Source organism: Vigna umbellata, chromosome 5 (assembly GCF_029865625.1).
Source record: "Vigna umbellata cultivar VRB3 chromosome 5, Vumbellata_1.0, whole genome shotgun sequence".
Taxonomy (NCBI): Eukaryota; Viridiplantae; Streptophyta; class Magnoliopsida; order Fabales; family Fabaceae; genus Vigna; species Vigna umbellata.
Window position 1 is genome coordinate 46,272,104 of NC_142169.1, and position 27,302 is coordinate 46,299,405.

At 38.0% G+C, this 27,302-nt stretch overlaps 1 pseudogene; it reads left to right on the forward strand.

Moving 5' to 3' along the window:
• LOC124824653 (uncharacterized) overlaps positions 1–10,582 on the forward strand; it is a 37,810-nt pseudogene extending 27,228 nt beyond the window's left edge.
• The last annotated feature ends 16,720 nt before the right edge of the window (positions 10,583–27,302 follow it).

A 27,302-nucleotide genomic window follows, 5' to 3' on the forward strand; every position in this document is an offset into this window, starting at 1 on the left:
TTTCTTTGTTGCCAAGTTAAGTCTTCCGGCATGACCCTTGCAGCTTTGAAATTAGCCATATCAGCAAACCAGGGTCTCTGCTGAATATACATGAGTGATTCATCTGAAAAAGATTCCCAGATTTCAGACTCCTTGCTAGTGACTTCATTGTTGACTAATCGTGACAAATGATCAGCAATTAAGTTTTCACTTCCTTTCTTATCACGAATGTCTACATCAAATTCTTGCAATAGTAAAACCCATCTAATCAGACGTGGCTTAGAATCTGGTTTTGTCAACAAATATTTAATAGCTGCATGATCTGTATAGACCCTTGGACCCAATAAGATAAGGTCTAAATTTCTCTAGAGCATACACAATAGCAAGAAATTCTTTCTCGGTTGTAGCATAATTCAATTGAGCATCATTCAGAACCTTGCTAGCATAATAAATTGGATGAAACTTTTGTTCCTTCCGTTGGCCAAGGACAACTCCTATTGCATAATCACTTGCATCACACATTAATTCAAAATTTTGATTCCAATCTGGTGCTACAATTACTGGAGCTGACACTAACTTCTTCTTCAATGTCTCAAAAGCTTTCAAACAATCTTCATTCATCACAAAAGGTGCATCCTTCATTAAAAGATTACTCAATGGTTTAGCAATTTTTGAGAAATCCTTGATAAATCTTCTATAAAACCCAACATGACCAAGAAAACTTCTAATCCCCTTTACATTTGTTGGTGGAGGTAGTTTCTCAATGACTTCTACTTTAGCTTTGTCTACCTCAATTCCTTTAGCAGAAATTTTATGCCCCAATACAATTCCTTCAGTTACCATGAAATGACATTTTTCCCAATTCAAAACAAGATTTGTCTGAACACATCATTTGAGGACAGTGTTCAAATTAGCCAAACATCTTTGGAAAGAATTTCCAAAAACTGAGAAATCATCCATGAATACTTCAATGCATTTTTCTAAAAGATCCGCAAAGATTGCCTGCATACACCTCTGAAACGTAGCTGGAGCATTACATAATCCAAAAGGCATCTTTCTATACGCAAAGATACCAAAAGGACAAGTAAAAGCCGTCTTCTCCTGGTCTTTTGGATCCACCACAATTTGATTATATCCAGAATATCCATCTAGAAAACAATAGAAAGCCTGCCCTGATAACCTTTCTAGCATCTGATCCATGAAAGGAAGAGGAAAATGATCTTTCCTAGTAGCTTTATTCAGCTTCCTGTAATCAATGCACATACGCCAACCAGTAACTGTCCGAGTAGGAATAAGTTCATTCTTATCATTATAAATTACTGTCATCCCACCTTTCTTTGGAACCACCTGTACTGGACTCACCCATTCACTGTTAGAGATTGGATAGATGATACCAGCTTCTAACAGTTTCAACACTTCTTTTCTGACAACCTCCTTCATAACAGGATTTAACCTTCTCTGTGGTTGAGCACTTGGTTTATAATCTTCTTCCATAAAAATTTTGTGCATGCAGTAAGTTAGGCTAATACCTTTGAGATCTGATATTGACCACCCAATTGCTTCTTTGTTGGCTTTCAGAATTTCTATCAATTGCTCTTCTTCTTGTAGAGATAAAGAGTTATTGATGATGACTGGCTTTGTTCCATCTTCTTCTAGAAACACATATTTCAGATGTGATGGCAATCTTTTTAATTCTGGTGTCTGTGTTTTGACTGTTTCTTCCTTATCAATTATTTCAAATCTTGGATCTTCCTCTGGACTCTTTTTCAATGTTTCCAAGTCCATCAGACATTCATCAATCAATTTCTCTTCTTCTTCATCTAAATTTTCACATGCATCAATGAGAGTTTTTTCTAATGGAGAAATATTTCGCACCATCCTTTCTTGCACCATACAAACTTCGTCAAGTTCATCAAATTGAAAACATGTTTTGTCATCATTTGGATATGTCATGGCCTTGGATACGTCAAAAGTGACTTCTTCATCATCAACTCTCAATTTAAGCTTACCATTCTCTGCATCAATCAAAACTCTAGCAGTCTTCATAAAAGGTCTCCCAAGAATAAGAGGAACATCACTAGTTCCTTCCATCTCCATCACAATAAAATCCACTGGGAATACAAATTTATCAACCTTCACTAGAACATCTTCAACCACTCCATATGGATACTTAAGAGACCTGTCCGCCAATTGAAGAGCCATTCTGGTTGGTTTAATTTCCAACCCCTGAATTGTTCTGCACATGGATAGCGGCATTAGATTAATGCTAGCTCCCAAATCAATCAATGCTCTTCCAACTTTCACATCTCCTATGGTGCATGGAATAGTGAAGCTTCCTGGATCTTTAAGTTTAGGAGGTAGTTTCTGTATGATTGCACTGCAGTTGCCCTGTATATTGATAGTTTCCTTCTCAATGTACTTGTGTTTCTTTGTGAGAAGTTCCTTCAAAAATTTTGCATATGCTGGCATCTGTTGCAATGCTTCAGAGAATGGTATAGTGATCTCCAACTTCTTAAACAATTCCATGAATCTTTCCAACTGCTTTTCTTTCTCCTTCCTTGAATAACTCTTTGGATAAGGAAGTGGCTTTTCATACTCTTTTTCTTTCTGTCTCTCCTCTCTCTCTTCTCTCTCTTTTTTTTTTCTCCTCTCCTCTTCTTCTTTTTGCTTTTTCTCTCTCTCAACTCTTTCTTTCCACTCACATGTTTCTTTTTCACTCTCACTCTCATTTTCTTTCTCTTCTCTTTCTTTTTGTCTCTCCTCTAACACTCTACCACTTCTAGTCACAACAGTTTTACACTCCTTTCCAAGATTATCATGTTTCATCTCGTCAACAATTCTCTCAACATAAACCTCCATTTTTTTAAATGCTACATCCACATTATGACAATAAGACGCATTTGTCTTCAATAATCTTTGGAAAGTCTCTTCAAGCTTTGTTGTTTTCTCAACTGGAGTAAATTGCATCTGCCATTTTTGTTGTTGCACTTGAACCATTGAGACCTGTTGTATTTCTTGTGGTATTTGAGAAAGTTTCATAGTTACTTCTTCAAGCTGTTGAGCGATAATTCTATTTTGAATAAGCAAAGCCTCATTTGATTGTAACAACTCCTTCTGACTAAAATCTCCTTTTTCAATGTTGAGTTCATTGTCATTAGTAGCCATATTTTCAATAATTTCAGTTGCTTCCTCTGGAGTTTTCCATTTAATGTTTCCTCCTGCTGAGGCATGAAGCATCATCTTAGTTTGTGAACCAAGACCTCCAAGGAAAGTTAGGACTACTTCTTCTTCTTTGAAGCCATGCGTGGGTGTTTTTCTTAGCAGACTTTTGTATCTATCCCATGCATGCCCCAGTGATTCTTCCATGCCCTGCTTAAATGAAGATATCTCTTGCTTGCCTTTTGTCACCTTTGATTGTGGAAAGTACTTGTTCAAAAACTTTGTTACCACTGCTTCCCACTCTGTGAAACTTCCTTCTGGAAAAGAGTTCAACCAAAGCTTAGCATTGCCTCCCAATGAGAAAGGAAACAAACTAAGTTTGATTGCTTCGTCTGGCACCCCATTGATTTTCACTGTGTTGCAAATTTCATTAAATGTAGTAAGGTGCTCATATGGGCTTTCATGAGATAACCCATTAAATTGATTACTCTTCACCAGTTGGATCAGTGCTGGTTTGACCTCCATATTGGCTGCATTGACTCTAGGTCTAGCTATGCTGTTAAAGTGTTGAGGTCCAGCTATGTTGGTGTAATCAGCAAGAGTTCTTCTGATATTATTATTCTCCATATTTTCTGTGCTATTGTCAGAACCTTGTGCTGATGGTTGCAACAGAGTTTCCAGAGGAGGGAAAAGTTCTCTAGATGTTATGATTCTTCTCCTCCGTCTACTGTCTTCTAATCCTTCAAGCAGAGGTTCTGTTGTTTTCTTGCTCCTAGTTCGAATTGCCTCCTGCATACACAAGAACACAAAACCCTAGAAAAGATTTGGTTAGCACAAAAAGATATAAGAGAAGATATAATATTCAGAAAATAAAAAAAAAATAAAAAAATAAAAAACAGAAAAATAAAATAAAAATTCGAAATTTAAAAATAACATAAAAAAAATAAGTCAAAGATAATCAATAATCACACAAATTAACCAGTTAAACCAGAGTCCCCGGCAACGGCGCCAAAAACTTGATGGACAAATTTATGATCACCAAAATATGATGTCACAAACTTGTTGAACAATCGGCAAGTATGACTGAATCGTTTCAAGTAATAAACTCGGTAAGACCAAGTATCGTTCTCCCAAAGGACTCACGGCCTAGTTTAGTTATGTGATTCTTTGATTAGCTAAGACTTAAGAACAAAATAATTGGATTGTACTATGCAAAAGACGAAAATAAGCATGTATGCATGAGGTTTTGATCAATGACAAAAGCAAAAGACAAGCACTTTCAATGAAATATATATATATATGAATATGTTGTTGGGGGTCAATTTCATCTTATCCACTCTCATATATTTTAGGAATTCAACATTCAAGTCATCATTGTTAATGTCACTCTCTAAATTACCTTTCAAGAAGGCTTCTCCCTAATTATGAGTTCATACGATTCCTAGCATTCCTAATAATTAGTTTTTTTAGCACAGGAGCTTAAGGCAACCAATATACTATTGGGAGAAATTCCCCGGATCTAGACTTCCCCGTACGTTCCCGTATCGACAAAACCAATAATCATGCATTGAATGAGTTAAACAAAGCAAGCATTGAGCAAAGAGGAAAAACCCTAACTAATGATGAAAGAAAGCATAAGTCTTAGATTAAGATGCAAGCACAAATTCCATATATGAGAGCTTCAAAAGATTACATTGATTCCCCAACAAACATACAAGGTTTAGTTCACCATATTCATGGTGAACCTAGATGAACAATAATGAAAGAATGAAAGAGATAGAAAAACCCGAGAAAGAGAAGAGGAGAGCTGTCACCATCTCCCAATCTACCCCAAGGGGTGGAAGAGAGCGTGTTTGCTTCGTTTCTGCCAAAGATGCCTAACCCTAGGAAACCCTAAAGCTTATATATCATTCGTAAATTACAAAAAGTCAAGTCCAAGCCCATTAAAGTGCCGCTCAGCGGTAAAATACCGCTCAGCGGTGAGTGCGTGACTTGTTTTCTCCCCTCAGCGGCCATTTTGCCCCTCAGCGGACCTTACGTGACTTCCAGAGTGCCGCTCAGCGGTAAAATACCGCTCAGCGGTGAGTGCGTGACTTGTTTGCTCCCCTCAGCGGACCTCCCGCAAGCTCCTGAGTGCCGCTCAGCGGTAAACTGCCACTGAGCGGTGACTTCGGCTTCCCCTTTTGCACTTTTTATTGTCTTTTCTGATTTCATCTATCTCCTTCTTCACTTCTTTCACCAAATTCACCTTAAAACCTGCACAAAAACACTGAAATCAAGCATAAACCTGTCCAGCTCTCTTATTTCTAAAAACATGAGGAAAAACATGATTTCAAGCTAGTTTCTAAGTGTAAAGGTTGCTTTTAGTGTCAATTTTAATCATGAAAATAACAGTTTTTCAACTGTTATCACCTAGGCTATGTCAGAGGCCATGCTATTAGGTATGATCCTGATTCCATCAACAACTTCTTGGATACTGTGTGGGCTGGTGAGCAGTGCCAGTTTGCTCTCTGTATGGAAGAAGGCACTGATTTTGATGATTTAGAGAGTTTTATGTGTACCTGAAGGACATTTTCAGAGGAATAGAACTGGCTCTGTGGTGAACATTAGGAGGACTGACTTGACTCCTCTTGCAAAGTATTGGATGACGTTTTCTCATGCCAACATTCAGCCATGTTCTCATGTGTCAAACATCACTCTTAGCAGGGCACTCCTTCTTTACTGTGCAATCAGGAACTTGAATGTCAATATTGGACAGGTAATAGTTGATGAGATAAGGGTGTGTGCTAACACAACAAACAAAGCACCCTTAGGACATCCTTCTTTGATTACACACCCCTGCAAGATAGCTGGGGTGGATACTTCTGCTCCACCATTTGAAATGCCAAGGAAAGAAATTGATGAGGCCTACTACAGACAATACTGTGGAGGTGAGGAGGCAGCTTAGCCAGTTCCACCACGCCGTACTCGCAGAGAAAGAGGGCAAGCACAGAGTCAGGCATCTGCTGAGACACATGAAGCAGAACCTTTCCAAATGAGGGACATGTATATGTCTCTTATAGGTGCACAGTTACAGTCTATCCACAGAGGGCAGGTGGCCACTACTAAGATGATTGTTGGAATGTATGATACCTCCAACACACAGGTGGACTATGGAGGAGTTCCATAATGTGGTAGCTTGGCTAGAGGAGCAGGTACAAGGCAACAGAGCTGGAGCAGCTGAAGCTTCAGCTATGGAGATGGATGAAGATGATGCTGATGATGATGAGGATGATGCATTGAGGATGCTGAAGATGAGGAAGAAGAGGAGGATACAAATGACAGCTCAGACTAATGAGGAGTTGAGATAGCATTTACTGATGAATGTTATCATAACTAGAGCAGGACTTATGCTTTGTTTGGTATTATGTTCTGAACTTATTTATTGTTTTTAGAATAAGGTTTGATGTACTCAATTGGAAACTTTGTCTGATGGTTTGCTTATGATTGTGATTGTTTGATAAGTAATGCTTGATGATGCTTTGATATGGATTGATGTTGAGATATGCACATTACATGCTTATACAGATGGTTCACAAGCTTTGTGAACAAATGCATGATGTTGTGATTGTGATTGTGATATTAAGCAAGATGTGTATGTCAAATGTGAATGAACTTATATGTGAGGTTTTGAGCTCTAGAGTTTGTGAATGTTATTACTTTGAAAGAAAGAATGACTTTGCCTAGGTTTTCTATGATTGAATTACTTGCTTGTTTGCATCATATGATCAAGGCCATTTGTTGGTAACCCTTGTATTAGCCAATTTCATGAAATTAGCCACTGAAAGAGAACACTATGTGTTCTATCCTTTGAACCCCTAGCCTTGAACATGATTGGAAAACCCTTGTTCAAAAGGTTTACCTTGAGTTAAGTAGAAAATATTTTGTGGTATTGACAAATGTTCAAGTTTGGGGTTGTTGGAAAATAGAAAGGGAATTGAAAGCATTGAGCTAAGAGCTAAGAATTAAGTATGTGAAAAAGAAAGAAAAAGAGAAAGAAAAGAAAAGAAAAAGCAAAGCTCAATGCAAAAGAAAGTTGGGGAAAGTAAGAATGATTGTGTTTATATGATTCTCTTAACTCAAGGGTTTTGTGATCTAGAAAAAACAATTTTCTTGTTAGCCCAGCCACGTTATAAGCCATTGAAAAGTCCTTGTGATGATGCATGCTTGTGAATTTATTTGATTGTGGTTAAATGAAAGGCAAAGTCAATTTATGTGACATTGTGATAGAAGAGTGAATGAGTGATTACCTCTCATACACTTGTGTTTGAGTGAAACACTTTACCTAGTGAGGAAATATTCCATGAGCACATGAACATCCATGCTTAGTTGATTGATCATTCATGAAAAATAGCATTTGTTGGATATTAAGCGACTTTGTGAACACTAAAGCATGTGTATGTCTTGATTGAAGTCTTTGTCATGAGCTTAATTGAAGTTTTTACTTATCTTGAAAAGAGGATTTTTGAATGGAGTAAACCATTGTATTGATTGGTAGAAGATTGAGTTACATCTTGTTTGCTTGAGGACAAGCAAAGTTCTAAGTTTGGGGTTGTGATAACAGTTGAAAAACTGTTATTTTCATGATTAAAATTGATACTAAAGGCAACCTTTAACACTTAGAAACTATCTTGGAATCCTGTTTTTGTTCATATTTTTGGAAATAAGAGAGTTGGACAGGTTTATGCTTGATTTCAGTGTTTTATGCAGGTTTTAAGGTGAATTTGGTGAAAGAAGTGAAGAAGGATAGATATGGAATCAGAAAAGAATTCAAAAAGTGCAAAAGGAGAAGTCGCAACTATCGCTTAGCGGCAGTTTACCGCTGAGCAGCACTCAGAAACCCACGTTGGCTCCGCTGAGGGGTGAAAATGACGCTGCGGGGAAGAATCAATCTCACGCACTTACCGCTGAGCGGCATTATTTTGGGCTTGGGCCTAATTTTCTGTAATATTACGAATAATATATAAGCTTTAGGTCTTCCTAGGGTTTGTATCTTTGGCTGAGACGAAGCAAACACTCACTTTTCCACCCCTTGGAGGAAGATCTTGAATGTTGAGGCTACCTACTCATCTTTCTAGGGTTCTATCTTTCATTCTTTCATTATTGTTCATCTAGTTTCACCATTAATATGGTGAACTAAACCTTGTATTGTTGTTGGGGAATCAATGTAATCTTGTGAAACTCTCATATATGAAATTTGTGTTTCAACATCTTATTTTAAGATACATGCTTTCTTTCATCATTAGTTAGGTTTTTTCCTCTTTGCTTAAAGCTTGCAATGTTTAACTCATTCAATGCCATGATTATTGATTTTGTCGATATGGGAACGTACGGGGAAATCTAGATCCGGGGAAATTCTCCCAATAGCATATTGCCTAGACATAGTAATATGAGGGTTGGTTGTCGTTAAGCTTCTGCGCTTCAGAAATAATTATTAGGAATGCTAGGAATTGTATGAACTCGTAATTAAGGATAGGCCTTCTTGCAAGGTGATTTAGAGAGTGGCATTAACATTGATGAAAAGAATGATGAATTCCTAAAAGTATATGAGAGTGGATAAGATGAAATTGATAACCCCAACAACATACTCATCCATCTAATTCATTAAAGTGTTTGTAATCCTCTTTTCCATTGATCAAATTCATGCATACATGTTTAATTACTGTCTTTTGCATTTAAACCTACAATTAATTGTTCATAAGTCTTAAATAATCAACAAATCATATAACTAACTAGGCCGTGAGTCCTTTGGGAGAACGATACTTGGTCTTACCTAGTTTTATTACTTGATACGATTCGGTCATACTTGCCGAGGGTTAAACAAGTTTTTGGCGCCGTTTTTCGGTGTTCATAAATTTGTCATCAGTAGGCTAGAACATGCTTCCGATGCAAGGCTACCTTTAACTCATTCCAGTATTGGATGGTATAGTCGCCATGCATCTTGTGATCTCTAATTATGGAGGTCCACTGATAAAGGTTGAAAAACTGTTATTTTTATGCTTAAAATTGATACCAAAAGCAACCTTTAAGACTTAGAAACTAGCTTGAACTCATATTTTTGCTTTAGTTTTGTGAATAAGAGAGTTGAAAGTGAATTTAATGGTTTTGTGCAAGATTCCCTTTATTTTGTAGGCTAATTGAATGATTTGAAAGAAGAATTAAGTACCGAATGATTGGAGTGCTGAAAATATGAAACTCATAATTCTATTATAATATTTATATTAAACCATTAAGCTTACCAAACATTTGTAATATTTATATTAAACCAACTTACCAACATTCATTCATATTATAATATTATAAATTATCATGTTCCGAACATTTGCAACTTCCATCTTTCTCTTTTATACATATCATACGTACTCCCCTGCATCTTATATATATATATATATATATATATATATATATATATATATATATATATATATATATATATATATATAACTATATTATATTAATATAACATTATCATACTTTCTACCCTGCACCTAATATTTAAACAAATCCTAAATTTTCATCTTCTCACTTTTCTTTTCCTAAGTGGACCCACACGGCCCCACCCTCACATCTCTTATTCATTCTCCCATTAAACCCCAATCCACACCTTTACTTTCGTAACCACCAGGACGTAGCAGAGACCCATGCAATCATCACTCTTTGTTTTTCTTTTCTTCTTTCATTTAACTACTACATTCTACCCTTTCTCCTTTTAACTTCAAAACTAAAACTCAACCTTTTCTCTCACTCTGATTCAACCACACAATCAGATTAACCTCTCTCACGCACTCCACTAATACATTGCTATATTCTCTACGATTTAATATTATTTTTCCCTATCTCAACTCGCGGAACCCACCATTCTTCAATACAGTACGCACCAAAATAAACACCTCTAACCCCTTTTCTCTTTTCACTTTGCAATGATTTATCATGCCTTACTTCCTTCTGCACCTAATTTTCTACCACATTCCAAATCAAAAGAAACACTTCTAACACTAAGCCCAAAGTAGGACCTAGGTCTTTCCAAATCAAACACCAAAAACTCTCAATCTCTCCAATACGTAAGAAATGAAAAGCACAACCTCACACATGCATAAACTCACGTAACTTCCTTTTAGTTTAGGAATCCCTTCCAAACTTACTTCTCTCTCACCATTTAATTTCTCACAGTACTTCTTACGAACAACCACCTTTCCTCACTTCTAACATCTCGCAAGATCCCGATAGCCGCCGCGGATACAAGTCAGGCCACCACCGTGAAGCCACCACCATCAACACGCATCTGGCGAGAACCGAGTCACATCTTCTACAACCACCGTCATCTTCCTCGCGTGCCAATCACGCCGGTCACTACCTTGCCGCAACCATGCGCCGCAACCATGCGCTGCAAGCAGAGCAACCATAGGCCGAAACCTCCATGCATCAAACCATCACCGGATCTGCAACGGCGAAACCGCCGCACTCCCCACCATCCTCCTCGCATGGTCGTCTTCTCCATTTGCGACCTGCAGGGAAAGATCATCAAACCATAATCAAAACCCAGAAAACCCAATCCGATACGAAAAATCCTTTGAACACTAAACGCCCAAATCGAACTCCAAGCCAGAATCCCAATTGATTTCGTCGTCATCTCCTTCGTCGAACACTAGTGCATCAATGTTGCCGCCGCTTCAAAATCCAACATCGTCATCATGCCTCTACGAGTTCGCCAAACTCGAAACACCATCATCTTCTCCTCCCTCGCGTCACCACCATGAACTTCTTCTTCATTGATCACGACACATCACCTGCAAGAAGAAACCATATTTAACAACCACACAAAAATCAAATTCAGAAGCCGTGAGCCATCTCCATTCGAAAATCCTAGTGCGAGAAGCAAAGAAGCCTTTTTGTTATTCACGGTGCAACGCAGGTCGCGTGACGACAAAGGGGGAAGCCCTTTCCCCAACTTGAAACCCTAATTGGGGAAGGAAGAGGGCAGCCACGTGGCAAGTTCCCATTGGCCACGACCATATGAGTCAAAGCTGGTGATGGACAAATTTATGAACACCAAATTATGATGTCACAAACTTGTTTTCAATCGGCAAGTATGACCGAATCGTTCAAGTAATAAACTTGGTTAGACCAAGTATCGTTCTTCCCAAAGGACTCACGGCCTAGTTTAGTTATGTGGTTTCTTGATTAACTAAGACTTACAAACGAAATATTTGGGGTTTAATATGCAAGACAGAAAATAAACATGTATGCATGAATTTTGATCAATGGCAAAAAGCAAAAGATAAACACTTTCAATGAAATATAGATATGAATATGTTGTTGGGGGTCAATTTCATCTTATCCACTCTCATATATTTTTAGGAATTCAACAGTCAAATCATCATTGTTAATGCCACTCTCTAATGTACCTTTCCAGAAGGCTTCTCCCTAATCACGAGTTCATACAATTCCTAGCATTCCTAATGATCAGTTCATAAGTGCAGGAGCTTAATGACAACCAATATAAAATTGGGAGAAATTCCCCGGATCTAGACTTCCCCGTACGTGCCCGTATCGACAAAACCAATAATCATGCATCGAATGAGTTAAACAATGCAAGCATTAAGCAAAGAGGAAAAACCCTAACTAATGATGAAAAGAAAGCATAAGTCTTAATTAAAAGATGTAAAAACAGATTCCATATATGAGAGTTTCACAAGATTACATTGATTCCCCAACAAACATACAAAGTTTAGTTCACCATATTCATGGTGAACCTAGATGAATTACAATGAAAGAATGAAAGAATAAACCCTAAAAAGGTGAAGAGGAAGCCTCAGCATCCAAGATCCTCCTTCAAAGGGGTGGAAGAGAGAGTGTTTGCTTCGTTCCAGCCAAAGATGCCTAACCCTAGGAAACCCTAAAGCTTATATATCATTCGTAAATTACAAAAAGTCAAGTCCAAGCCCATTAAAGTGCCGCTCAGCGGTAAAATACTGCTCAGCGGTGAGTACGTGACTTGTTTTCTCCCCTCAACGGCCATTTTGCCCCTCAGCGGACCTCACGTGACTTCCAGAGTGCCGCTCAGCGGTAAACTGCCGCTGAGCGGTAACTTCGGCTTCTCCTTTTTGCACTTTTTGTTGTCTTTTCTGATTTCAACTCTCTCCTTCTTCACTTCTTTCACCAAATTCACCTTAAAACCTGCACAAAAACACTGAAATCAAGCATAAACCTGTCCAGCTCTCTTATTTCCAAAAATATAAAGAAAAGCATGATTTCAAGCTAGTTTCTAAGTGTAAAGGTTGCTTTTAGTGTCAATTTTAATCATAAAAATAACAGTTTTCAACTGTTATCACAACCCCAAACTTAAAACTTTGCTTGTCCTCAAGCAAATAAGATGTAACTCAATCTTCAACCAATTCATATGATGGTTCACTCATTCAAAAATCCTCTTTTTCAAAATAAGTAACAACTTCACTCAAACTTGTGACCAAGAGTTTAATCAAGATGTGCACATGCTTTAGTGTCCACAAAGTCATTTAAATTCCAACAAATGCTATTATCATGAATGATCAATCAATTAAGCATGGATGTTCATGTGTTCATGTAATATTTCCTCACTAAGTCAAGTGTTTCACTCACACTCAAGTGTATAAGAGATGATCACTCATTCACTCTACTATCACAATGTCACATGAATCAAATTTGCCTTTCATTTTACCACAATCAAAAACATTCACAAGCATGCATCATCACAAGGACTTTTCTATGGCTTATAATGTGGCTGGGCTAACAAGAAAATTGGTTTTTCTGGATCACAAAATCCTTGAGTTAAAAGAATCATACAACACAATCATCTTATTCTTTCCCAACTTTCTTTTGCCTTTGCATTGAGCTTTGCTTCTTTTTCTTTTCTTTTCTTTTTCTATGCATATTCTTACTTTTTAGCTCTTAGCTCAATGCTTTTCATGTTTTCCCAACAACCCCAAACTTGAACATTTAACAATACCACACAAGATCTTCTACTTAACTCAAGGTAAAGATTTTTCAATTAAAGGTTTCAGTGTATGTTCAAGGCTAAGGGTTCAAAAGGATTGAACACAAAGTGTTCTCTTTTAGTGGGCTAATTTTTACAAATTTGGCCAATAAAAAGGTTTCCAACAAACGGCCTTGATCATATGATGCAAAACAAGCAATTGATTCAATCATAGAAAACCTGGGCAAAATCATTCATGCTTTCAAAGTAATAGCATTCAACAATAACAACTCTGGAGCTCAAAACCTCACATATAAGCTCATTGACATTTGACATACACATCCTGCTTAATTTCACAATCACAATCATGATATCATGCATTTGTTCACAAAGCTTGTGAATCACCTGTATAAGCATTTTAATGTGCACATCATCTCAACATCAATTAATCATAAGCATCATTCAGTATTACTTATCACACAATCATAGTTAATAGCAAACCATCATAATAGACAAAATTTCCAATTGAGTACATCAAACCCTATTCTACAAACATAAGTGATTGATAAAAGAAATCCTGCTCTAGTGCTTTGAAAAACTCAGTCCCATCAATGATGCTCTCTCCCAACCCCAAACTTAGATGGAAAACTAGTGAGACAGTGAGTGGAAGAGAAATTTTCTTAAGAGGGAAGAGTGAAAAGATGTGGAAAACCTTGGAGAAGGTATGTGGGAGTGTTTGTGCAGAGAAAAATCTGAAAGTGTGAAAGAATACGCAGCTTAGGGTTTAAAAATACCCTAATGGGCTCGGGTCCCACTAAGGGGAACTAAAACCCAATCTGCGAGAGTACCGCTCAGCGGTAAAGTACCGCTCAGCGGCACTTTCGTGATGTGTTCTTCTCCTTCTTTTCTTAACCTACGTGCCTCCTAGACATGCCCCTCACTGGCTCCCTACAATTCAATGTTCAAAATGCTTATGCAAACCCTAACTAAAACAAACAAACAGAAATATTCAATCAACTGGGTTGCCTCCCAGGTAGCGCTTGTTTAACGTCACGAGCCTGACCCAAAATCCACCAACACCCATCAGTAGGTGTTACAGCCATTGTATCCTTCAGTAGATACTTAACCACCTAGCATCCTTCAGTAGATGCTATATCCAACAAAATAAATACAAAAATAATGTTCACAAATTAAAAATTACAAAACCAAAATAAAATCAAAAGTTCTTAAATCACTGGGTTGCCTCCCAGCAAGCGCTCTTTTAACGTCATTAGCTTGACCCAAGCTCAAGTTCCGTCTTCTTTTTCTTCTTTCTACTGAACTTCTTCAGAAATTTGATCAAACCAGGAACCTGTTGCAATGTCTCAATCATAGGAACTTTAATCTCCAATTTCTTGAAGATTTCCATAAAGCACTTGAATTTCTTTTCCTTCCTATGATTCTTCTTTAGATGAGGATGTGATTTTTCATATGATTTCTCTCCCTAAATTTTCTCTTTTTCTTTTCTTTTATTTTTTTCTTCCCTTTTCTTTTTCTTTTCAACTTCTTTATTTTCACACAAATTTTCTTTCTCTCTTCTCTCTCAACCACTTCTTTCTCTTTTTCTTCATCTTTATTTCTCTCACTCAATTCTTCTTTTTCTTTTCTCTCTATCTTTTCCTCATCGCCCCCTATTTTTTTCTCATCAAGAATCTTGTCACTTTCAGTGATAATGGCTTGCCCTTCCTCCTTAGGGTTAACTTCAGTATTAACCTCATCATTCAATCTCTGACTAATGGAATGAAGCTGCATCTCCATCCTTTTACATGATTCTTCAATGCTTTTCTGAGTAACGTCAGAATTTTTCAGAAATTGTTGAAGGGTGTCATCCAAACTTCCTGATAGAAAGGTTTGTTGTTGTTGCTTGTTAAATTGTCCAGTTTGTCCAGCTTGCCCACTTTGTTCCTGACCAATACTTGGGTGTGGTTTCCACCCTTGATTGTAGCTCCCTTGACGGTACTGATTGATCATGTAGTTTACATCCTCTATGGCTTCAATTGGAAAGGCACATTGACCATTGATATGGTCACCTCCACAGGAATCAGAGAAAGCAGATACTCATGAAATCATCCAAGCAATTCAAGACACCGTAAAATGTTCAATCAGCTCAAGAGGTGAATCAAAAGTAAGAAAACCTCACAGATGCACTATCAGTGTTTCTCTCAAGTGTCTAGGGTAAACAATGTCAACTCGATGCACTCAAGAAAACAAGCAACAACAGACTTGGCGAGCCTATAATATCAACACTCAAAACATATGCATGTTCAAATCAAAAGGTCTTTTATTGATGTAATGGGGCCAAGGACAAGGGAGGATAAATATGGATGAGAAGCTACAAACCAAAAGAAATAGAGGAGCAATGGGGAACAAGTGTAAACACAGTCAACTCACACCCAAAACCTCTAATTCAATCCTCTTCTTGACTCCATTATTCACAATTTTTTTATTTTTTTTTTTCATTTTTCTGTAAATTTTTTTTCTTTTCTCATCTTGTCTCTTTTCTTTTCTCTCTATTTATGACTCAACTGTAAGAGACAAGATACACAACATATTTACAAACACAAAACAAGAAGAGGAACCAACTACCCAATTCATAAGAATCCCCAGGGAGACCACACTTGTTCCCAAAACACTTCCAAAGCTCCAAAATTCCCTAAGGTTAAGGTGATCATGGTTTTTCACTTAGGGCTAGTGTATGAGCTTCAAAACAAAGAAATGAGGAAAGTATAGGCTCAAAAGGGGTTATCAAAGGATTAGAACAAGGTAAGCTTATTTGGCTAGAGAGGCTCAAGAACAAAAATGCCTTTATCACTTCCAAACATGCATATCAATCAAGAATTATCAACAAGAGTCAAGCCAAGGCATATGCGCAAATAATCAAGAGACATATCACACACAAGAAAGAACATCAAGTGGCTCAAATTCTCACACAGGGTATTTATGTCACAATCAATTCAACATCTCAAACATCCGAATCATCTTCCCAAGCAAAGAAAAACAAAGATTTCAAGCAAAGTATTAATGAAGTGAAGGAAATGATAAGTCCACAACCCAAACAAAGTCCAGAAATGAAGAGAATCATGCAAAACTGTATACAAGACACGACAAAAACAACCTAAAACATAAAAAATTTAACAAAGAAAACAAAAATTGTCAAAGAAAAATCAAAATCTCCCCCAATAGATCACACTTAAACTACACAGTGTCCTCAGTGTGTCACAAACAATAAGATCAAAAATCAGAACAGTGAACAGATCATGGACAAGTGCAATAAAAGTACGGAAAGGGGGAGAAGAGAGAAAGAAAACTCCCCTGATCATGGTGGCAGTTGCCAATTTTGGACTTGTAGGGAGAGATCTCCCACCATTGGATCTAGCAAAGAAGTTGTGAGGAAGAATTGCTTCATCCCCCAGATTTGATCTAGCAGGGAGATATCATCCACAGCTGGATCTAAGAAGGAAGGATTGTTGATGAGCAGGTTCAACCAGTGCCTATTGATCTTCAAGTTGTTTTGTAGGCTCGCACCTTTGTCTTCAATTGTGGGTGTTTGTTGATCAAATTCATGTGTACCTCCTGCAACATGGTTAGTGCAATGTGGCTCCAAAGAAATGACATGCAGAGGTATAACACCCAATCCCAATTTATCATACTGAACCTCAATTATACTCTCAGAACATGAATCACTTTCAAATTTAGAAACAATATCAACCACAGACTCATACTCATGTTCAGTGCATGGATAAGAAGTATTCAGATAGGATGACAAAAGTTGTTTCTCATCATGCAAAGAGTGGAAATGAAAAGCATGCTCGTCAACAATATAATCATCAACATACACCTCAACAACATAATCATCAACATAATCAAATTGAGGTATGTTGACCTCCACTTCCCTGAAGATTGGTAAAGTGGTGGAAGATGAAAGTGGTCTACCTGGCTCAAAGGTGTTGCTCATACCTGCCTGGTCCTCAAAATCTTTATCAGGATCTATCTCCTCAAGCGCAAGAGTAGGGACATCTGAAGGTGGGAGAGTAGGTGGCACAATGAGTGTAAGACTCTGGTTCTTATCTCCTAAGTCGATGACACTAACATCATCTCGAGTCTGAACAGTCTGAAATGGTAACTTTAAATCTTGAGACTGTTCCTCAGTGAGTTGAGTGGCCATCTACCCTATCTGATCAATCATACTCTGAATGACAGCTCCTATTTCTTGCTGAAACTGCATGTTCTCTTGCTGAAACTGAAAGTTTTGCATGGTCATCTACTCCAACAACTCCTACAATGTAGGCTCAGAAGTAGAAGGCTGAGGAGCATCATATTGCTGACTTTGGTATTGTTGGACTGGTGGAGGCATACAAGTACTCTGGAATGGTGGTTCTTGATAATGATGTTGTTGTGGGGTACCTTGCCATCGCAAGTTAATGTCATTCCATCCAGGATTATTGTTGTAACCATACTGCACAGGGGAGAATTTGCTCATAAACTGATGCTCAAGATATCCCCAATCGGTAACGGATCCTAGAGGAAGAGAGTCTTTCCAATCCTTAGCTGCTCCTTGTAATGAATGCGGAAATGCCCCCAAGAAAATGTGATCAAGAGGGACATGTGGAGGCTTCATTAAAGAGAACATGATGTGGAACTCCTCCAAATGTCTATGTGGGCATTCTCCTGCAAAACCATGAAACTTAGGGAGCAAATATATCAGTTCAGTGCTTAGAACACAATGAATATCATCCTTTTTAGGTGGAACCGGCTCACGGGAAGCGCTTTCAAGAAATTGAGGATGAGCCATATAGTTCTCAACATAAAAATCAGCAGAATGTGCATAAAAAGCAATATCAGAGTTAGATGCAGAAGGAGAATCATAATTAGAGGCACTCGCAGAATAAGCACTATTCACTGAATCAAAATAGGTAGACATGGAAAAATAAAATGTAGAAAGTAAATACTAAAAATTACGAAACAAACAAAACACAACACATTTAAACATGCGACACACACACACAATAACGCACACACAAAACAAAACATCACATCATAATACAAGACAAAACACAACACACACTAACATAACAAAAAACCTAAGACCGAACCGTTTGTCCCCGGCAACGGTGCCAAAATTTGATACGGCTGTCGCGGCCCATCAAATTTGATGTGCAAATAAGAATGCAGTATAACTAGGAAGTGACTCCTAGGTTGTCTCTCAAGGACCAAATGTGGTTCGAATCTTAGGTCAAACACGTAGTGGGGGGGGGGGGGTTTGAGAGTGTTTTTGTGAATGTAAATGATGAAATTAAAAATGAGAATTAAACACAACCGAATACGATTGGAAACATTAAAGTACATGAAAACAGAATGAAGACCCAACATTCCTACAGATGACTGAACGGTTCTACATCGAGACCGAACAGTCTCTAAAGCAAGTGAGGAAATTGGAAATACAGAGAGATAAAGAAGCCGAACAGAATAGACAACATTAAAGTGAACGGAAACATTAAATTGAACGGTCCTAAAGCAAGGTGTGTAAACTAATTAAAATGCAGCAGATAATAAAGAAACATGTAGTGTGATATTTAAATGCAACACTTAAGCTAAAACATTAATTACACATACCAGCGGAATAAATCTTTAAATGCACGACAGTTGGAATAAAAGAAGCAGTTGGTAGTAAATGAAATACACATTGTGACTTTAAATACAACTTTAATGTAAGAGTGTGTGAAACTAGCGGACAAATTAGCAAACACTTGCAATTAAAATTTCTAATCATAAAACGCATCTTGGAGTTCTCCCTTGCTGCACCGCTTTTGCCAATTCACTACATTTTTTTTAAGTCAAAATCCCTTACCCCCTAAGTGGCGGCAAGCTGCTAGAAGATAAAGAAACCAAAGTTGTTGTTTTAACTTTAAAAGAAATACAAACGATGCTCTCCATCTAATCTCCGTGCAGTAAAAAAAAAAGAAATGTTCAAGCCTAAGCATAGAAGCTCTACAAACAACATTCAAAAGCAAAGTCAAATAAAATCTTAGAAAGTGGCGGCTGCACCTAGACCATCCAGCCCCCTTCTAGCACTACGCGTGCTTCACCTCCGAGCAAAGTGTTGAATCCTCTAACCGTGACCCTCCATCTCTGTAACCATCCTCTTCTCTCCAAAAAAATGAAAACATTTGTGCTGCTGGAATAGGAAAACTGAGAGAGACCCCCACGTGGGTGGTTGCTCACCCTCTTCCTTCAATCCCTCATGTGCCCTTAAAATGAAGAAGTGAATCCCTCTCCGTGTGCTGGGCGTTATCTTCTTTCTGGACACCACCCCCTTTCTGCTTGCTGGACCGTGGTGATGCTGGAGCGTGAGTGGATCAGGGACGTGTGTCAGCTGGACGCGTGTTGTCCTCTCCTGGACCTTTACTCCGCGTGCACCCCTCCATGAAGAATGAACGCCCACCTCACGTGCTTGATGTGTTGGACCGAGATGCTCCTGGACGTGTGGATTGCAGCTGTATCGTGAAGGCCAGCTAGACCGCTCCACCCCTTCATTGAAAAGGAAATCAATGCTTCTTCCAAATGAGCCATCTCCTACTGCCACGTGTGCTTCTTTCTTGTGGGCCATGTTGGACGAACATGAGCTGTGACACCTCCTGGATGTGCTTCCGCTGAAGCTTGCTGGACCAGTGAGCCTTGTTGGATGTTGCTTCACGTTGCCACCACATGTTGCTGCTCTGCTGGACGTGTGAAGGCCTCTTTGCTTTGTGGGTCGTGCTCTCTTCCGTGTGGGCTGCTGCACCAATTCAGCACATGAGGTGCTTGCTGGACGTAGCAGAGTGGATCTTCCAATTGAAGCACCTTTTCCATTGTGGGCCATGAGCTTCCTTTAGCTGGACGTGGCACACTAAAGCTGTTGTGTGCTTCTCTTGCTTTCCCTCGTGCCTTGCTTGTGTGAAGGCCGTGAGCCTTCCTTTTTCTTCTAGCACCACTTCTTAGCTTCTCCAATCAAGCCCATCTCCATGTTCATTCCCATAAAGCCCACCTCCTCACTCATTTTAGTTTAAAGTATATTTGATGTGACATTTTCTTTTGACCTCCAAAATGTCCCAAATTGTATTTCCAAAATTTTTCCTACAATCAGTGATGAAAATAATTAGCTTAAATAATTCAAATTAATTAAAATAAGAATTTTTGGTCAAGTTAAGCACAATTAGCAAAAACAGAAAAATACCGGACATTTAAGCACAATTCCCTGATTAATTCTGGCATACTAAACTAAGTGAAGTCAAGAAAATATTGACTCATCACTTTGGTTAAATGCATGATCGCCCTCAAATTAATTAACAATGTACTTTAATTAATTTGAAACTTAAATAATAATCAATTGAACAATTATCTGTGAATAACCGATGATGAATCTATCTTGGAAAAGCAGTGGAATTAGCCTACTTAATCATAACTATTTTTAAGTTTCTTATTTATTCTTTAAACATTCTTCAACCATTACTTTTATTCATAAGCATTGCATAACATTCATAAGAGTCAGATACTCGAAAGTAATTCCGTGTTCGTTGGGAGACGACTTAGGGTTACTTTAATCCTATCTACTTTCTTGAATACTACTTGGCAATACTGAAGTTGCCTGAAAAGTGGTATTAATTTTATAGCTTCAATGACAGCGTATCAAATTAGGCGTCGTTGTCGGGGAATATGGTTAGTATTTTTAATATTCTGATTCTTTTTTTTTTATCTTTATTTTTTTTAACGCACATACATTTAATTTAATTTGAGTTATTTTGTAGTCTTTAGTCATTCTTGTTTTAGAAAAAATCTTTGTTCTTGTTTTAATTAAGAATTTCTCTTGAGAAATACTTGAGGCTAGTTTGAATACACTCTGGCTAGGAAAGACTTGGTACTTAAGTTGCCCATTGTAAGGCACCTCTCTTTCCTGGGAGTGGACCCAACAAGTTTATGTTATCTCTTATTTGAAATCTTTCTCTAAAGCAAGAACAAAAGAAAAAGAGAAGTAACAAAGAAACAACTTCAAGCAGATTGCGTAGTGCATGACCAGAGCTAACCTGGGAGAATTTTATCAAATTAACCCTGAAGTCGAAAGGAATTTGTGTAAGCTGCGAAGAAGTTTGAAATTTGGGTGTTCTACTGAGGGAACACTTCTTACATCTGAGGCCATACCACCTTCATTATCTCCAGCTATAAACATACCATTTAATCCTTTACCTGATCCTAACCTAAACAATATGGCACAAAGAACCATCAGACAATTAGCCACCTCCCAGAATACATTTATCCGAAGTAACATTGAATACCCTAATGAGGAGTGGGAGTTGAGACCTGACCTGTTAAATGCCTTACCAAAGTTCAATGGGTTATCAAGGGAGAATCCACACAAGCACTTCAGATAATTCCCCATGTTGTGTGAAAACTTTAGATCTCCAAGGATCACAATAGAGAGCCTTAAAATGAGAGCTTTTCCTTTTACTCTTCAAGGAGCAGCTCTATCTCTCTACAAGGATTACAAATTGGGAAACTATTGAAAGACTTTTTCTTGGAAAGTATTTTCCTGAATCCAGATTATTTGCCATCCGTAGAGCAATCCAAGACATAAGACTGAGAGATAGAGAAAATCTTAGTGAGTATTGGGAAAGATTTAAGAAACTATGTTCTTCATGCCCTCAAGTCTAAATGGAAGATTTTATTCTAAGCTTTTATGAAGGCTTAAGTCCTACTGATAGGTCATGGACAGATGCTGCAAGCGGAGGATCTTTCTTAGACAGGTCACCAGAAGATGGTATAGATCTAATAGAACGGAAGGCAGTAGACAATCGACAGTATGGCATAAGAGAAAATTCAGTGACTTTGTTGAAGGAAGTGCATGAAATTGATAATGGTGCAGTTGATGGAAAGAGGATAAATGAAAGATTGAATAAGCTAGAAAGCAAACTCGACGAGATTGCAAGTTTGTTTAAAACCTCAACTCCACAAATTGCTAAGAAGTGTGGAATTTTCATTTCAACTAACCATTATACTGATGAATGTCCTAGATTGGTGGAAACCACTGTGGAAAACCCATCTCAAGTTTTTGCTGCAAACATGATTGGAGGAAATAGACCATACCAGAATTATCATGATTCATCCTCCAATAGATATCAGCAGAACAGGCAACCTTATGTTCCACCTCAACAAAGGCAATAATCTCAACCTGAAATGTCAATGCAAGATTTCATGAAAATAATAGTTGAGCAAAATTCAGAAATAAAGAAATCAATTGCAGAGTTGACTTAGAGGGTGGATAAGTTAGAGGCTAAGGAATCAGATAAACTGCTTGCACAAATAGTGATCAACCCGAGAAATGTAAATTCTATTACTTTAAGAACGAGTAAGCAGGTAGAAGGCCCTAAAGGATTCCTAGAGGATTAAGATAAATAGAAAGAAGAAACACAAATTGATGACAATGGAGGATCAAGTGAGCCATCACCTGAATCTACCACTGAAAAATCCAGGTTAGTATCTTTTAACTCTTCTAAAAATTCTTCTTCATCTCATTCTCCACCTCCTCCATATCCAAATCGGTTAAAATCGAGAAACAAAAAAATGGAGGAATTAAACCAAGAGATTTTAAATACTTTCAAGAAGGTAGAGATCAACATTCCTTTGCTTGGTGTTGTTAAACAAATCCCTAAGTATGCCAAGTTTTTGAAAGAACTTTGCATAAATAAAAGGCGTATTAGGGATAATGAGATTGTGAATTTGGAAAGAAATGTGTCAAGCTTGGTTAAGAAACACATTGAAATACCACATAAATGCAAAGATCCAGGTATGTTTTCTGTTCCTTGTACTATTGGAAATTTAAAGTTTGACAATGCCATGCTAGATTTAGGGGCTTCCATTAATGTAATGCCTTATCAGTGTTTACTTCTCTATCTCTGGGACCTCTTAAGACTACTGATGTGGTCATTCAACTGGCCAACCGTAGCATAATTAACCCTGTAGGTGTGCTCGAAGATGTCCTTGTCCGAGTAGACAAGCTAATTTTTCCTACCGATTTCTACATCTTGGATATGAAGGATGAAGATGGAATCAAGTCATCAACTATTATCTTGGGAAGACCTTTCATGATGACAGCACGAACCAAGATAGTTGTGCATGCAGGAACACTAACCATGAAGATAAGTGATGAGAAGGTCCATTTTATTGTATTGGAAGCCATGAAGCACCCAATTGAAGAGCATTCTCTGTTTTGTATTGATTTATTAAGTGAAATTGTAAATAATTTTTCTGTTAGTTTCTTGGACATTTTTTCAACTTTTTCTGCATCTTTGGACTTTTCTTTTTCAAACATGTCGTGCCTGATTTTGGACGACGAAGAAAATTGTAAAACAGATGATATTGAGAACGCAGTGTCAATAGAAGATATCTCTCTGGCGTCCGAGTGTGATGTTGAGGTGGATGAGATTACCTTAGGCAGTAAAATCCTGCCATCTGTGATACAACCACCCGTTTTGGAGTTGAAACCTTTACCATCTCATTTGAAATATGCTTATCTTGAGAGGGATAAGAAACTCCCTGTTATTATATCTACATTGCTTATTGATGAGCAGGAAAAACAACTATTACAAGTTATCAGAGATCACAAGAAAGCAATAGGCTGGACTTCGGCAGATATTCCTGGTATTAGCCCTTCATTTTGTATGCACAGAATACTTTTGGAGGAGGATGCCAAACTAGTGGGACAACCTCAAAGAAGACTGAATCCTCAACTGATGGAGGTTGTCAAGGAAGAGGTAACCAAGTTGCTACAAGCAGGTATTATATATCCCATTTCTGACAGCACTTGGGTGAGCCTTATACATGTGGTTCCCAAGAAATCTGAAATCTGAAATCACAGTGGTTAAAAATGAGAAGGAGGAATTGATTCCTACTCGTATTCAGAATAGCTGGGGGGTTTGTATTGACTATAGGAGATTGAACCAAGTCACTCGAAAGGACTACTTTCCTTTGCCATTCATGGATCAAATGCTAGATCGTTTGACAAGTAAGTCACATTATTGTTTTCTAGATGGATTCTCCGGGGTATTTTCAAATTTGTATAGCCTCGGAGGACCAACATAAGACTACCTTCACTTGTCCTTTTGGTACATATGCTTATCGGAAAATGCCATTTGGTTTATGCAATGCTCCTGGTACATTCCAGCGATGTATGTTGAGTATTTTTACAGACTTATTGGAGCATTGTATTGAGGTTTTCATGGATGATTTTAGTGTGTATGGTTCATCTTTTGATAATTGTTTGGCTAATCTTGCAAGAGTTTTGCAGAGATGTGGGGAAACTAACCTTGTTTTGAATTTTGAAAAATGTCATTTTATGGTGGAACAAGGTATAGTTTTGGGTCATGTTGTCTCCAGGAATGGTATATCTGTAGATCCAGCTAAAATTGATGTTATTTCACAATTGCCTTACCCCTCTTCTGTACGAGAGATTCGATCTTTTCTTGGTCATGCAGGGTTTTACAGGAGGTTTATACAGGACTTTAGCAAGATAGCTAATCCTCTCTCCAACTTACTTCAGAAGGATGTACCATTTGACTTTGGAGGGAAGTGCAAAGCCGCTTTTGATTCCTTGAAAAGGGCACTCATAACCATTCCCATCATCCAACCACCTGATTGGACATTGCCATTCGAGTTGATGTGTGATGCATCAAACTTTGCAGTAGGAGCGGTACTTGCACAAAGAAATTGGAAGCTACCACATGTGATATACTATGCTTCCAGGACATTGGACACTGCACAAGCAAACTATACCACAATTGAGAAGGAATTACTAGTTATTGTATTTGCCTTGGATAAATTTAGATCATACATACTTGGATCCAAGGTAATTGTTTATACAGATCATGCTGCATTGAAATTCCTTCTAAAGAAAGCAGATTCCAAACCAAGGTTGATCAGATGGATGCTACTTCTCCAAGAGTTTGACATTGAGATTCAGGACAAAATTGGAGCCCATAATCTAGTAGCAGACCATCTTAGTAGGATTGAAAAAGAAGAAGATGAAATTCCTATTCAGGATGACTTTCCTGATGAAGTTTTGCTAGCATTAACTTCTGTAAAAGGTATGTATCCCGAACCTTGGTTTAGTGACATTGTTAACTATTTAGCTGTTTCAGCTATTCCTCCATCTTTCTCCAAATCTGAGAAAGCCAAACTGAAAAACGAGGCGAAGTACTATGTTTGGGATGAACCATTCTTATGGCGCATTGGTAGTGACCAAGTTGTAAGGAGGTGTGTTCCTGACATAGAGATACCTTATGTGCTTGAATTTTGTCATTCATCACCTTTTGAAGGACACTATGGCACACAAAGGACAGGTAGGAAGGTGTTGGATTGTGGATTATATTGGCCTACCATCTTTAAAGATGCACGGAGGATATATGAAAATTGTGAGCAATGTCAGAGGGCAGCTAGATCCATCACTAGGAGGGAAGAGATGCCTCAACAACCCATGCTATATTGTGAGGTATTTGATATTTGGGGTATTGACTTCATGGGTCCTTTTCCTTCTTCTTCTGGGTTTTCTTATATTTTGCTTGCTATAGACTATGTTTCCAAATGGGTGGAAGCCATAGCTACAATGACTAATGATGCTCAAGTTGTTATGAGTTTTGTCAGATCTAACATTTTCTGTAGGTTTGGAATACCACGAGCCATCGTTAGTGATCAGGGCACCCACTTTTGCAATAAGCTGTTAGAGAATATGTTGAAAAAGTATGGGGTGACGCATCGCATTGCTACACCATATCACCCCCAAACTAATGGACAAGTTGAGGTCTCTAACAGAGAGACCAAGAAGATATTGCAAAAGCTAGTGAAGCCAAATAGGAAGGATTGGGCCGCAAGATTGGATGATGCACTTTGGGCACATCGAACGGCCTACAAAGCACCAATAGGTATGTCACCTTTCAGGGTTGTATTTGGAAAGGCTTGCCATCTACTTGTGGAGATTCAACACCAAGCCTATTGGGCTGTGAAAGCTTGTAAGTTGGACATGGAAGGAGCAGGGAAAGAGAGAAAGCTCCAACTGCAAGAACTAGAGGAGATTAGGCTCATAGCCTATGAAAACTACAAGTTTTACAAAGAGAAAACCAAGAAATTCCATGATCAAAAGCTTGTGACCAAAAAGGATTTCAACATAGGTCAAAAGGTGTTATTGTACAAGTCCAGGGTAGGGCCTATGAGTGGTAAATTACGCTCCAAATGGGAAGGTCCATTCATTGTAACACAAGTGTTTCCCTATGGAGCAGTGGAGATCAAGGAAGAATCTTCTGATAGAATCTTCAAGGTTAATGGCCATCGTCTGCGGATATTTAATGAAAATCAAGACATGCTGAACAAGACGATGGATGGAGTGAATTTGACCACTCCAACATGCCTTCCACCACGAAGGAGGTAAGTACCCTTATACTTTTTCTTTGCATTCTACATATAAGGCATACATTGAGGACAATGCATAGTTTAAGTGTGGGGGTGTGTGGGGAAATAATTAATTTTGTTCCCTATTTTGTTTGTTTTTTTTTAAAAAAAAATATTTGCATTGGATTTGAGAGTTTGAATCAGTAACTGGAATGCTCATGAATTCAAGGAAAAAAAATGAGTCATGTTGATATGAGTGGATTGCTTTTATAATTTGCTGATTGAGTTGACTTGAGAATTTCCTGATTAAATCTTTTGTGAAAGAAATTTGAAACCATGTGAGTTTTGGGCTTAATGTTAAGGATGGACCACCATGTGCCATACCTATTTTTCTTTGGTTGATACTGTAATAGTTAGCTTGATTCTATGTTGTGCAACTGAGGTGAATATGCATGATTTGATATGATTGAGACATTTCTTGTTTTAGCTACTTGGCCAAATAAACTTGTCCTAACTTTAATCCATTGGAACCCTCTTTGAGCCTTAAGCCTATTTTTCTTGTTTCCAGTCATTGTCAAATGAGAAAAGAAGAAAAATCATATGTTCCTTACCTTAGGAAAGAAGAAGGAGTAATGGATTCTATTAGAAGTAAACTAAGGAATAAGTGTGTGGGTGAGTACGTCACCCATAAAATAATAAAGAAAAAGCAAAAAGGAAGATGAAA